General features: G+C 42.4%; 1 protein-coding gene across 1 annotated transcript in view; it reads left to right on the forward strand.

Moving 5' to 3' along the window:
- TMEM245 (transmembrane protein 245) overlaps positions 1-12493 on the forward strand; it is a 1232464-nt gene that overhangs the window by 675758 nt on the left and 544213 nt on the right. The window lies entirely within an intron of this gene.

The following is a 12493-nucleotide window of genomic DNA, read 5'->3' on the forward strand; positions in this document are numbered from 1 at the left end:
GGGAAAAAGGTGTATACCTCGGCCACTTTAACCATGAGGGCATTAAACTGTCAATTCCATATGTTAAAGTATCAACAGTTTTTGTTATCTCAGCAAAATGACACAACCAGAACAACCAGATTTGAAAGAGTTGCAGGATGTGTTGCATGGTGCAGAGCAAGTGGATAAACATACCTTGCAGTGTGGTTTTGATGCTTTAGAGGCCTCATGTAGAGCTGCTGTTACGGGATCTGTTATACGTAGACATGCTTGGCTCAAAGAGCAAACCTTACCAGATCATGTCAAAGCAGAATTATTAGATGCACCACTTCAAAAAGATGTATTGTTTGGTGTTAGAGCTGAGGAGGTACTAAAGAAAATGGAGGAAAAAGCGAAATCAATGCAAACAGTGAAAGATTTCCTGCAGGTACAGCCTCCATGTTTCAACAGAAACTGGCCTTCAAAAAATTGGTCCTTTCCTGCCACGGACAGACCTCAAAGGGGCAGATACAGATGCCCAAGGGGTAGAGGGCAACCTCAAGGATCTTACAGAGCAAGACAGTGGCAAGCACCAACCTCAAGAGGTGGAGAAGATAGATCACAGTCATTTAGAAAACAGACACAATAACTTCCCCCTATACCTGCCAAGCAAAGCTTTAATGGCAGCACCTTTGGGTGGAAAACTGGCATTATTCTCAAAAAATTGGCATATTGTTACAAAAGACAAATGGATTCTGGACATTATAGACAGAGGCTATAGGTTCCACTTTCACACCCTTCCAAAAATGAGAGGCATGCCAAACCTGCCACAAAATCAAAGGGCAGAGGCACAAAGACAAATTTCCACTCTCATGGACATGAAAGCAATTCAAGAGGTACCTGCAAAAGAACAAGGTCAAGGTTTTTATTCCAGACTATTCCTGGTACCAAGGAAAGACAAAGATTGGAGACCTATCTTAGACCTATCCATCCTAAACACATATCTACAGGTGCCAAAATTCAAGATGCTCACATTACAGCAGCTTCTTCCCATGCTGGGCAAGGAGTCTTGGCTGGTAACATTGGACCTCAAGGAGGCATACCTGCATGTCCCTATCAGACAAGATTGCAGAAGATACCTCAGATTTCTTGCAGGTTCAACCCATTACCAATTCTCTGCATTACCCTTTGGCTTATCTACTGTGCCCAGAATGTTTACGAAATGCCTGGCATCAGTAATCACCTTCTGCAGACTACAAGGAATACAAATCTACCCATATCTGGATGACTGCCTGATCCAAGCGGACAGCAAGGACATACTACTGCAGCACCTGGCATTTGTAATAAAACTGTTGAACTTCCTGGGATACACAGTCAACAAAAAGAAATCAAAACTAATACCCTCTCAACAAATAATTTTCCTGGGTGCCAGCTTGGATACATCCACCCAGATGGCCTACCTCACGCCAGACAAACAAGGGCAACTGTCTCAATACTTCAGCAAAATGGCAACTTTCACCAGGCTAACTGCAAGGAAAGTCCTGCAGGCTCTGGGATTCATGGCATCTTGCATCCTACTAATCCCATGTGCAAAGCTGCATATGAGGAAACTTCAGTGGTACCTAAAAAACTTATGGTCTCAACACAGCCACAGCTTGGAAACAATTATACCACTCATTCCATGCCTTCAAAAGGAATTTTTGTGGTGGGCTCAAGCATGCCAAAGAAACACAGGTCTCCCTTTCTGTGTACCTCAAGCAACTCAAATCATCACAACAGACGCCTCAGACTACGCCTGGGGAGCACACATAGCAGATCAGTGCATTCAGGGAAAATGGTCCCAAAAAGAGAAGCACCTACACATCAACCAAAAGGAGATGCTAGCCGTGCAAAATGCTCTTATGACCTTCAAAGACCTACTGCATCCAGGCCAGCTATTGATAAGGACAGACAACACCACAGTGATGTGGTACATAAACAAGCAGGGGGAACTCATTCATACCCCCTGTGCAGGTAAGCCATGACCCTATGGAACACAGCACTGAAATTGCAAATTCAACTACAGGCACAATTCCTGCCAGGGAAGGAAAACACACTGGCAGACAACCTAAGCAGAAATATGACAGATCCACACAAATGGAAGTTGCATCCTCAAGTTTTCACAAAGATAACTCAGGCATGGGGACAGCCAGACATAGATCTATTTGCTACCCACAGAAATTACCAGTTGAAAAAATTTTGTTCAAGGACCTAAAGGCCTGGAATGTGGACGCACTCTCTTTCAATTGGACAACATTGACAGTTTATGCCTTCCCGCCTCTTCCTCTACTGACCAAAGTTCTATTAAAAGCCAGAGCAGAGAGGCCGCAAATGATTCTCATTGCTCCAGACTGGCCAAGACAGCACTGGTATCCGCTCCTGAAGAGCCTGACACATTCCCCACCATGGATCCTACCTCTAGTCCCTCTTCTGTTGTCCCAGCACAACTACAAAACCCTTCACAGCCAGCTCAAAACCCTAAATCTAGCTGCATGGAGAATTCCTTAATTTCCCAACAGACTCTCCTCTCCAAGGAGGTGCAGGATGTCATCTTGGAGGCCAGAAGACCTTCTACTAGAAAAGCCTACTCCGCCAAATGGAAACGATTTTGTGCCTGGAATCAAGAAAAGGGCCAGAATCCTTGGGTAATAAATATACCTCAAATTTTACAGTACCTAGCTGAGATGTTAAATAGTGGATTTTCCTTCTCCTCCATCAAGATCCACGCTTCAGCCATTTCTGCACAATACAACACAGATCCTCCTTTATTCTCACATCCTCTCTTAAGGCAGATCCTCAGAGGGGCAAAAAATATAAAACCCCCAAGGAAACCACCAGTCCCTGCTTGGGACCTCAACTTCGTATTGGAAAAGCTGACCCTTCCCCCCTTTGAGCCAGCTTCTTCAACAGAACTACAATACTTGTCATGGAAAACAGCCTTTCTTCTGGCTATCACCTCAGCACGCAGGGTTTCGGAGCTACAGGCCCTCATGGTTGTGCAACCATTCATCATTTTCCATCAGGACAGAGTTTCCTTACGAACCAACCCTACCTTTATGCCAAAGGTAGTATCCAGTGTAGCTTTGAATCAGACTGTCCACTTACCTACCTTTTATCCAAATCCACAAAACAAAGTGGAAAGACTACTGCATTCCTTGGACATTCACAGACAACTTGGTTATTATTTGGACAGGACAAAGCCATTCAGGAAATCCAAGCAACTCTTTGTGTCCTATGCTACAGGTGCTCAAGGAAAGGCCATTTCCAAACAGACAATTTCAAAATGGATAGCCCACTGCATACGCTTTTGTTACTCATTTCATGGAAAAACTGTGCCTGCATGCATCAGATCCCACTCCACCAGGGCCACAGCTATCTCTGCAGCTTTCCTCAGGGGGGTCCCTACCAAGGACATTTTGGAAGCAGCCACTTGGAGTTCAGTGCACACTTTCTCCAAGCACCATCACCTTCCACTATACTCTAAATCTAGAGCGGGTTTTGCCACAGCAGTCTTGCAGGGCATCCTCGTTCCTCCTAGTTCCACTTACTGCCTACCACCCTTACTTAGCTTTGGGATTCTTCCCATCTGTAAAGACAGCTGTATGCACGATGAATATAGTACAGTTTTGTACCTACCATAAATGTAGATGTTCGAGTGCTCATACAGCTGCAGTCCAGGTTACCCCCCCTCCGTCCCCTCTTAGGACAGGCTTTATGACAAATACCTTATCATGCAACCTATTTGGGGTATTCTTTTATGGTGTATTTGCTTGCAACTACTGTTTTTTGATTTTTCTATATTGCATGTTTGCATAACATTATGTTTTGCCTTCCTTCTGGGGGCACCTGACATCTGGGGCTAGAAAAACTGAAGAAAATGGCATCGGCTGCCTCTTTTGTACCCCTGCCGCACTGATGTCAGGGAAGAAGCGACGACAACCGACGCCGGACCTAGACTTTGTAATTCGGCCGACTGAGGACCCGCCTGACAGCAGGATAACCCATCTGTAATGACTGCAGCTGTATGAGCACTCGAACATCTACATTTATGGTAGGTACAAAACTGTACTTTCTGCAAGTTGGAATAAAAGCACAACAGAATGCTTGGTTTTCCCTGGATGTTTTTTTCCTTTCATTTTACTGGTTATAGTTTTGGCTTAACCATAGGCTGCTGTTTCATTTGAATAACAGTACATTTTTTAATCCATATATTCTCTAGCCTCAAAATACTTTTTTTATATTCTTCCACAGAGAATAACAAGTCATTGACAATTTTTTGATTAATCACTTCTGTTTGTTTGAACAACTGTTCCATAATTTTTTCATTGTTTCTCACTAATGCTCTTAAAATCTCAAGACCACTGTTGTCAAAAATAGCCAAAAGTTCCTGTGAAAGTCTGAGCCCTCCCATACATTGTTTGGATATTTTCAAACTCTAAGCCCTTTTGGTACAATCCCCTTTTCAACACATTCTTTCAAATATGTGATATCAGTGTTTAAACTCTTACATTTCAGCATGGTATTTTCCAAGGCCTTCACATTGTCTGTGTAACTCATATTGTCCACACATTCATTTGTAGCATATAGGTCATTGGACCTACTGTTAAACACTTGTACAGGCTTCATAAGACAGTCATTTAAAGCAATGGGTGAACCAACATGAAAATTAAATTTGTTTGTACAGTCACCTGGATTAGGGCGGCCATCATCATTTTAATTTCTTTCTCTCATTCCTGCATAGCCCTTGCCTTATCCTAAGGCCACTGCTGTTCTTCGAGGGTCAAAATCTCCATTAGTTCCTTCAGTATTTGATGAAGTAACACCAAGAGGTTTTGAAGTGTTTTGTTTACTCCGTGCACCGTGAATAACGGAAGTTCCTGCCTCCTGGTTGCCAGGAATTTGATTGACAGTTGCATTGGAGACCAAAGTTGTACAAAGGGGCATTAACAAATCCACAAGTTGAGTAAGCTGACCAATCAGCTTTCTCATATCACTGACGTCACCACCTCCTGTAGCCATGGTGCCAGATAAAATGAGCGACAAGGCAGATTCCAAGAAAAAACAAAATCAGAAGGAATGAAAGCAAGTGCTATAAAAGTAGACCAAAACCATAAAGACTATTGCATTATATGTATTATTGTATATGTATTATATTGGGATTTACTTGCTAGACTTGTAAAGACCCTTGGGGTCAGTAGCCTATTAACATCCTATGAACGATACCTCGGTTTACTGTATCATCAGAAGGATGACACTCACAGGAGTGCAGGACCCCCATGTGCTGCACTGCATTGTCAGCAGTGGAAAAATAATCCGGGCACCTGGATGGGGAACAGAACCTACAGACTTCTTATCCTCAAGAACCAGATGTAAGAGTGCTTCTTGTTGAGCAACAGATTTATGATGTAACAGTATCTTGGACAGCCCAAGCTGGCAAACTGGACAGCAGCCAGGCAGTAACTTATTCATCCTGGGCTTCTGGCCAAAAAGGGCATCTTGCACCCTCCCAACATTAGCATGAGTTCCTGGAGAAGGTCAGAATAGACTGGATCCTTTGCTTACTTATCTTTGGCAAAAATCCATGCCCATTTTTTGCGACATTACTCAATGTGACAGACTCGCCTAGAAACAGTTTTTACATTGGTAGGTGGCTAGCCCTGACATAGAGTACAATCTGTTATATGTATTCCCCTGTCTAGAGGATAGTGTATACTACTAAAGCAGTTGGTGTACATAACTCTTCCCCCAATAAGCACCATCTAAAGTCTGTGCTGCTACCCATGACTCCATTCAGTTTTTGGGTATGTTTGTCATGAAAATACCCAGCATGTTTTTGAAGGTGGGAAATCCCCACAGAGACATGGAGAGATCATGCAGACTCCATGCAGGCATTTGCTGGATATCAGGAAATAAACCTATTCCTTGTATTTTGCAGACCGAGACCTAAATCATTATGCCAGTGTGACATGCATCTTCTCAACAGAACTCTCCCAGACAACCCGAAGAGGGCAAATGGACATTACCTGAGCAGTAGCATATTGACCATGATCTGCTGGCAGTTAGGGGCATCTAGGCCCCACCTACCATTAGCATGGGTTCCTGGTGTAGGTTGGAATAGGCTGGGGTCTCAATGTCTTATCTCTGGCAAATATTTATGCCTGGTTTTGGTGACAGTTAATGTGAGAGAATGACTTGGAGCAAATTTTTCACTGTTGAGTGGCTAGCCCTGACATGAGGCACAGTCTGTGTTTGTTTTTATTATTTTAAATGTGTTATTCATATCCATCTTATTTATATTTAGCTATATCAAGCAAAACAGTTGTTGGTTAAGGGCTCATTGGCACAGGAAAAGATAAACATATTTTCCCCAAGGTACACTTATTACCTCCAGAGAGCTCAAGTTTGCACCTGTCATTTATTGGGACAGAAAGTAAAGGATCAGTGAGAGATGCTTCAGAAGCCGCTACCTTTGGGAGAGGTGCTACCATAAGCTGTTGGTACTAGACATCCCTAATCATGTGGTTAGATAGGAGGTGGCCTCTTAAGACTTCTGGTCAGAACTGAATGGTAGAACTTATGACTGAGGACTCTCTAACAGTTCTCCTCTAAGGTCAAGTTCATCTAATTTACCTGGAGTAATGAGGGAAGTTGTTAATTTAGATCACTGTTGCAGTAGTCCGTGGTACCGGAACTTGACCTCTAGATGTCCCCATACATTTTACCTGAATTCTAGTGCTCAGGTTCCCTCCCGTTTTGCATTGTGTATATCTGGCCTCCTGGTTCCTCCAGATGTGCCATTACATGATGGGAGCCCACCTGTGCTATTTTAGAAATTTCGTGCCACATTTCATAAGTGCAAATGAACATTTATCAGCATAATGAGCTGTGTGACTTTTCCACCACATGGTCAACCAGCTTCTGAGCTCAGGAACATGTAAATATTCTATTTGAGAATCCTTTGTTTCTCTTGTACTGTTGTTGAGTACATATCATTTTATGTTGTTTTTTTTCCCCAGTTTTTCCACATGTTTAGCACCAAAAAAAGAGATATGGCTGTGGTAGGCAAATCCCTCATAAGGGCTAACTTAGTTGTTTTGATTTTTCCCTTGGAATGGAGCACAACTGCTAACACTGTAGCATCTGCCAGGACTTCATCTCCAAGGCTTTGTGGAGTAGAAATTGCTCCTTTTCCAAATACCTGGAGCAGAAGAGACTTCAGGCCTTAGCCACATCAACAACAGCAGCCAGTTCATCATTCTTCTCTGACTTCCCTCTCAGGAAGTAAAAATGAAGGGAGAAGACAGAAAGGGATACAGGCGATGTATTGCAAGCACCCAATTTTCCTGGCTGTTCTAAGTGTGCCAGTTCAGGCAATGTGCTTTTGCAGTCTCCAGATTGGATACCTACATCCACAATCATCTGATGATACCCATTTGGGGGCTGCAGTAGTTGAAGAACTGGGCAAGTCCATCAGGAGAGATCCCCTGAAGCTCTGTTCCTCAGACACTTGACCCAGATACATGCAGTTGAGGCCTGAGTGGTTATATCCAAGGGGAAGATGGAATCTCTGCTAGTTTTATCAGGGGGAGGTTAAAGGGCGTGGCATGGAACTCTGGCCTTCCTGCATTGAGCCTAGGACTTCAAGGTTGGGTGCAGCAAAGAGAAAGACCCAGACAGCTTAACATATCCCCCAAAGGAAGAGGGGAACACTTTCCTTCTCATGCTGAGGACTTGCAAGAAAGTGAAGAAGAGAAAACTGATTATTGCTTTCAGGTGTCCTTTCATCTCGAATATGATTCTTACACTAAGGGCATTATCACCAGTCATCCCCCCCCCCCTCTGAGTAGAACTCTTTTGGAGGACCCGTTACCAGGATGAAGGATTTCTTCATATGGGAAGGTAGAGAAGCTTATGAGGCTCATGAAAGATATTTTAATTTACAGGACCTATTTGCATCAAAACCTGAGAGCCTTCCTATTATTGTAGGAAAACTGGAAGTTGCTTTCTTGGTAGCCTTACAGACCTGACTCTCAGCCCCTACTCCTAAAAATCTAGAATATTTCTGCAGGGTGAGAGATGCTCACAAATACTTGTATATTATCCAGTGGTGGATCCAGCAGTAGTGTCCATGGAGCCAGACAAAATGGTCCAAGTTGGTTCCTGCTCCTAACACCTTTCCCAGTGATAAGAAAAGCAAGACCTTGGCCCAACTGGGGAAAATGTCTTGCAAATCTGTTACTGCAGCCTGCAGAGCTATTAAATTGCCAGGCATATATGATCAAGTTCCAAATGACTGGCTGGAAAAACCTAGAAGAAAAGACTAGAGAGATGCTTGATACCCAGACTCCCTTTGAACCAGTTGCATCTGTAACCATTACATTTTTAACCTAAAAAGCTGCTGTGCTGGTAGCCGTCAAATCTGCTAGGGGAGTATCTGAACTGCAGACGTCAATGTGCAAGGAGTCTTTCCTAGTCTTTCACAAGGATAGAGTGAGCCATGGAACCAACATTTTTTTACGCCTGAAGTAGTGACCGAGTCCACCCATAATCAGACCATTCAACTACCAGCCGTCTTCCAAACCCTCAAAAGTGGGCTGAAAGAATTGTACATATGCTAGATATTCGCAATCGTCTTATGTATTATCTACACATATCCAGGGAGGTAAGAATATTAAATCAACTATTAATCTTTTTGATAAAAAGAAGGGTGAACCAGTAATCAGTCTAACTATATCTGCATGGTTCTTTCAGTAAATACAATTCTTCTACTCATACTTAGGGAAATTGCTGTAAGGGTCATAGCCCCATGGGTAGTGTGACCACTGCGATATTCTTAAAAGGACTTAACTCTCAAACTGTTCTGGGAGCTGATAGCTGAACATCAGTTCACATCTTTTCCAAGCACTAGAGGCTGGACATTAATTCTAGACTAGAATGGGCATTGCTAGGACAATTTTATAAGACATGTTGAACCTCAGCCGCTCTGTCAATGCACCATAAAGCAATGGTAATTTACTGCAACAGTAATCTAAGCAAAGAACATAGTGTAGTTGTGTATCTAACTTGCCATAGTAGTAGATGGTCAAATAGATCACTGTTGCAGTACTCCCTTCTACCTACTCCTCTGTTTCTCTAAATGCCATTACATCCTTTTGGGCTGAGGTACCCATATCTCATTTATCATATTTGTCCTCCTCCACCTTTTTCTGAGTTCCTACTTTGGATTTGCCTGCTGTGGGCAGTGGTTGGGGGGGGGGGTTGTACTTCCCTCTTTTCTCATAACCTTTTTAATTTCCTGGATGATGAAGTATATGCTGCTTGTCGCAGGATACACAACTTTGCCATAACTTGTTTTAAATCCTCATGTCAAGGCCATCTTTCCATGAGTTCTGAGCAGAAAAGCTCTAAAATGGATTGGACATGGATCTGTATTATAATGGCACGCTTGGAAATAGAAGAAACTAGGTTTACGCCACACGGGAGGGGGGGTCCTGAACTGTAAAAGCTAGGCCAAACTTATGAGAACTTCCCCACCCCTTCATCTGCCCATTTGGGGATTCTTCCTTGGGAAAGAGATCTTGGAACACTGTACTATCTATCATTCAGGACTTAGATCAGTGTCAGAGTTTGTGACTTAAACCTCATTTATTTTAGAGGGTGAATGTAATAACATCCTAATAGCACATATCCTATGCCAGTTAGTCATCTGCCACCAATCACAGCAATAAATTGGAATGGCACACCTGACTGAACAAGTTTGTGACCTGTCATCCATTTAGAAAAGTGAAAATGCAAGCTTAAATGTCCACTTGTCTTATGTCTGCATAAGAATGAAGTTAGAATTACAGCTTGTTCACCATATGTTTCCAAGTGTCATTTGAGCTGTGACTATGATGGAAAGACTTTATGTGAAATTCATTGATAAATTTATGGTGCTAATCATGAAATCATCTATACAGACTTCTTTAACAGCATTGTCAGGAACTTGCATGACAGTTGTACTGTAAGAAGGGTCAGTGTAGAAACTAAAATGATAAAGTAATAATCTATATAATCTAAAGAATAAAATGGAGCTAGAAATGGTCCTTCACGGAAAAGAAACAAACTTTTCACAAACTGCATTCTGGAAGTTTCATACTCACAAAAAAGGCTATAAGTAATATTAATATATTAGATTGCTTGGTGCAAATATGTTGGGTACTAGTTATGTACTGTAGTAGCTGTCATCATCAATATATTTCTTGTAAAGATCATATATTTTAAACCATGCTTTTCCACACAACACATTTTCTGGGCATCATATCACCATGATTGTCCAGTGAATGGTATGCAATGTAAAGACTGTGGAGAAGTGGTTGTCCTTATTAAAAGGGAATTTACCTTATGCTTATATTGAAGCTAAATAGTGCTCATCTGGGGACTAAAGTCTTTTGAAGAGTTTCTCTAAGTATTGCTGTGACCTACCTTAATTCTCAAATGGCCTCTGTAACATTTGAATAAAAGGATAAGGTAAAGAATTATCATTACATCTGGTTGAAGTGTCACGAGCCTGCAACAGTGGTGTAAAAGGTGAAACCTTGTTTATGGCCCAGGTGAACAATGTTTGATTAACAAGTAAGGCACTCTGATGGTGTGAACAGAGAAAATGGATGTGCCTTTCATGGGGTGTGCTGAGTTTTTCTAATGAAGCTCTGGCAGATGCTGGAGCATGGAGAGAAGATGCAAGTTTGAGAGATTGGGAGGACTGAGAAGGTGTAACTGCCCTATGGCCCCAAGGTAGGGCACCAATTTTAAGGCTACTTCCTATTACCCAACTTCACATGATGTCAGCATGAGAAGAGGGGCATTTTGACTGGGGGGGGGGCATTAGGGCTAGGGGGAAAACACAGTGAACCATAGCAGGATGGCTCTTGCCTATCTCATCTTTCCTTACTTTCCTGGCAGGCTTCATACCCAGTAAGAATATGCTTGAAGAAGGAGGAATCCTTGTTCAGTTGCTGTCCCAGCCAGGAAACCCCTTGCAGTGTAGGTCGCACTAAAAAGATGGCAAGATGGCAGTTTTAGGAATCGGGACTATGGAGGCAGCCAGTGATTGAAGTTAGTACTATCTGTCTCAAAACTGATTAAAAAAAAGAAAAAATTGTTGTAGTTTCAAGTTCTTTCTGGTTGCATGCCATTTTGTTTGAGTATAGGAGCTTATCTGTATGATGGACAAAAGAAAATAAACCCAACAACCAAACCGTTTAAGCTTCCAAACATTATATCAAATAGTTACAAACAAGAACTGTTGATGTAGCTTTGTTGGTGACATAGAGGCATGATGTCCTGACTATGGCTCAGGTGACTTGAGTTTAACAGCTTAAGTTCTTGTAGGTGAAGCAGGGAGTATGGGATTGCCTAGCCTGGAGGGAGGGAAGGAGGGACTTGGCAGACAGGAACACACTCTGGTGGTGAGTGGAATGTGCTCCCTTACGGGATAGCAGGCTACATATGTAGCTGGAAGGGCATGAGTGAGCTGGCATGGAAGATGATGGCTGCATTACACTCTTTTGACCCAGTTAGAGAATACTATCCCATAAAAATTCAAGGCTTTCGGTATGACATTTGCTCCTTGATTCACCGCTTGTCCTTCTGGAGGTGGCAGTCTTGGAGGTCATAGTCCGCTAGGCTGTTGTCTCCCTCATGAGTGAATGTCCCACATGCAGTGTTAAGCAGGATTCAGCCAATTCCCCTTCAGTCACTAGGATGTACTTAGAGAGGGAAACGGGCCACCTTCGAGGATGTAGGCCATGAGGTCATTCTTTCCCTTGAGGTGGAGAGCCCACCCACCTGTGAGGTTAAGCAGAACTCTGTCAGGATTTTCCTTTGCATGAAAGGTTGTAAGGGAGGTTGAAGGAGTGAATGGCGATAATAAGTGTGTGTTAGTGGTCAATGAATTACAGAACCAAAAAAGAAAAAAGCAAAAAATGGTTGATGTTGCAGCTACAGCAGAATGTGAATGACCGCATCTGTCTCTCTTTACATTGGACAGTGTCTTTAAAATGCTGAGTTCTTATATTCCCCAAAGGAGTATGCTGGCTAGTCAAAGGGATTGCTGGAGTGCAACAAACCCTGTAGTGATCTAAAAATAAAACAACAGTGTGTGGTTTGTTCTGGATAGAAAAGGTCAAATGAACAAATAAAACCCAAAAACTTTAGCATTTATTTTGCTCATAACTTTTGATTAAGGGGAGTTGAACCATAATGGACCTCATTGCTGGCTGTGCATTGTTTAAAGCCTTCTAAGTAAACTCACAGAAGTAAGAAAATGCTGTTATTGGAAGTGCATTCTGCGAAACATATTTAAACCAGCAGCCTCCATAAAAGATACATTTTTTTTTCAGTTTCTAAACTGAGTGGCATATTTGGTTAAACCCATAATATATATTATTAGGCAGTTACATGCTGATAATATCATTCACAAACAGAGGAAATATAATCCTACCTTCTCTGTTAT

This window comes from Protopterus annectens, chromosome 3.part0, assembly GCF_019279795.1.
Source record: "Protopterus annectens isolate FY-2018-M chromosome 3.part0, PAN1.0, whole genome shotgun sequence".
NCBI lineage: Eukaryota > Metazoa > Chordata > Ceratodontiformes > Protopteridae > Protopterus > Protopterus annectens.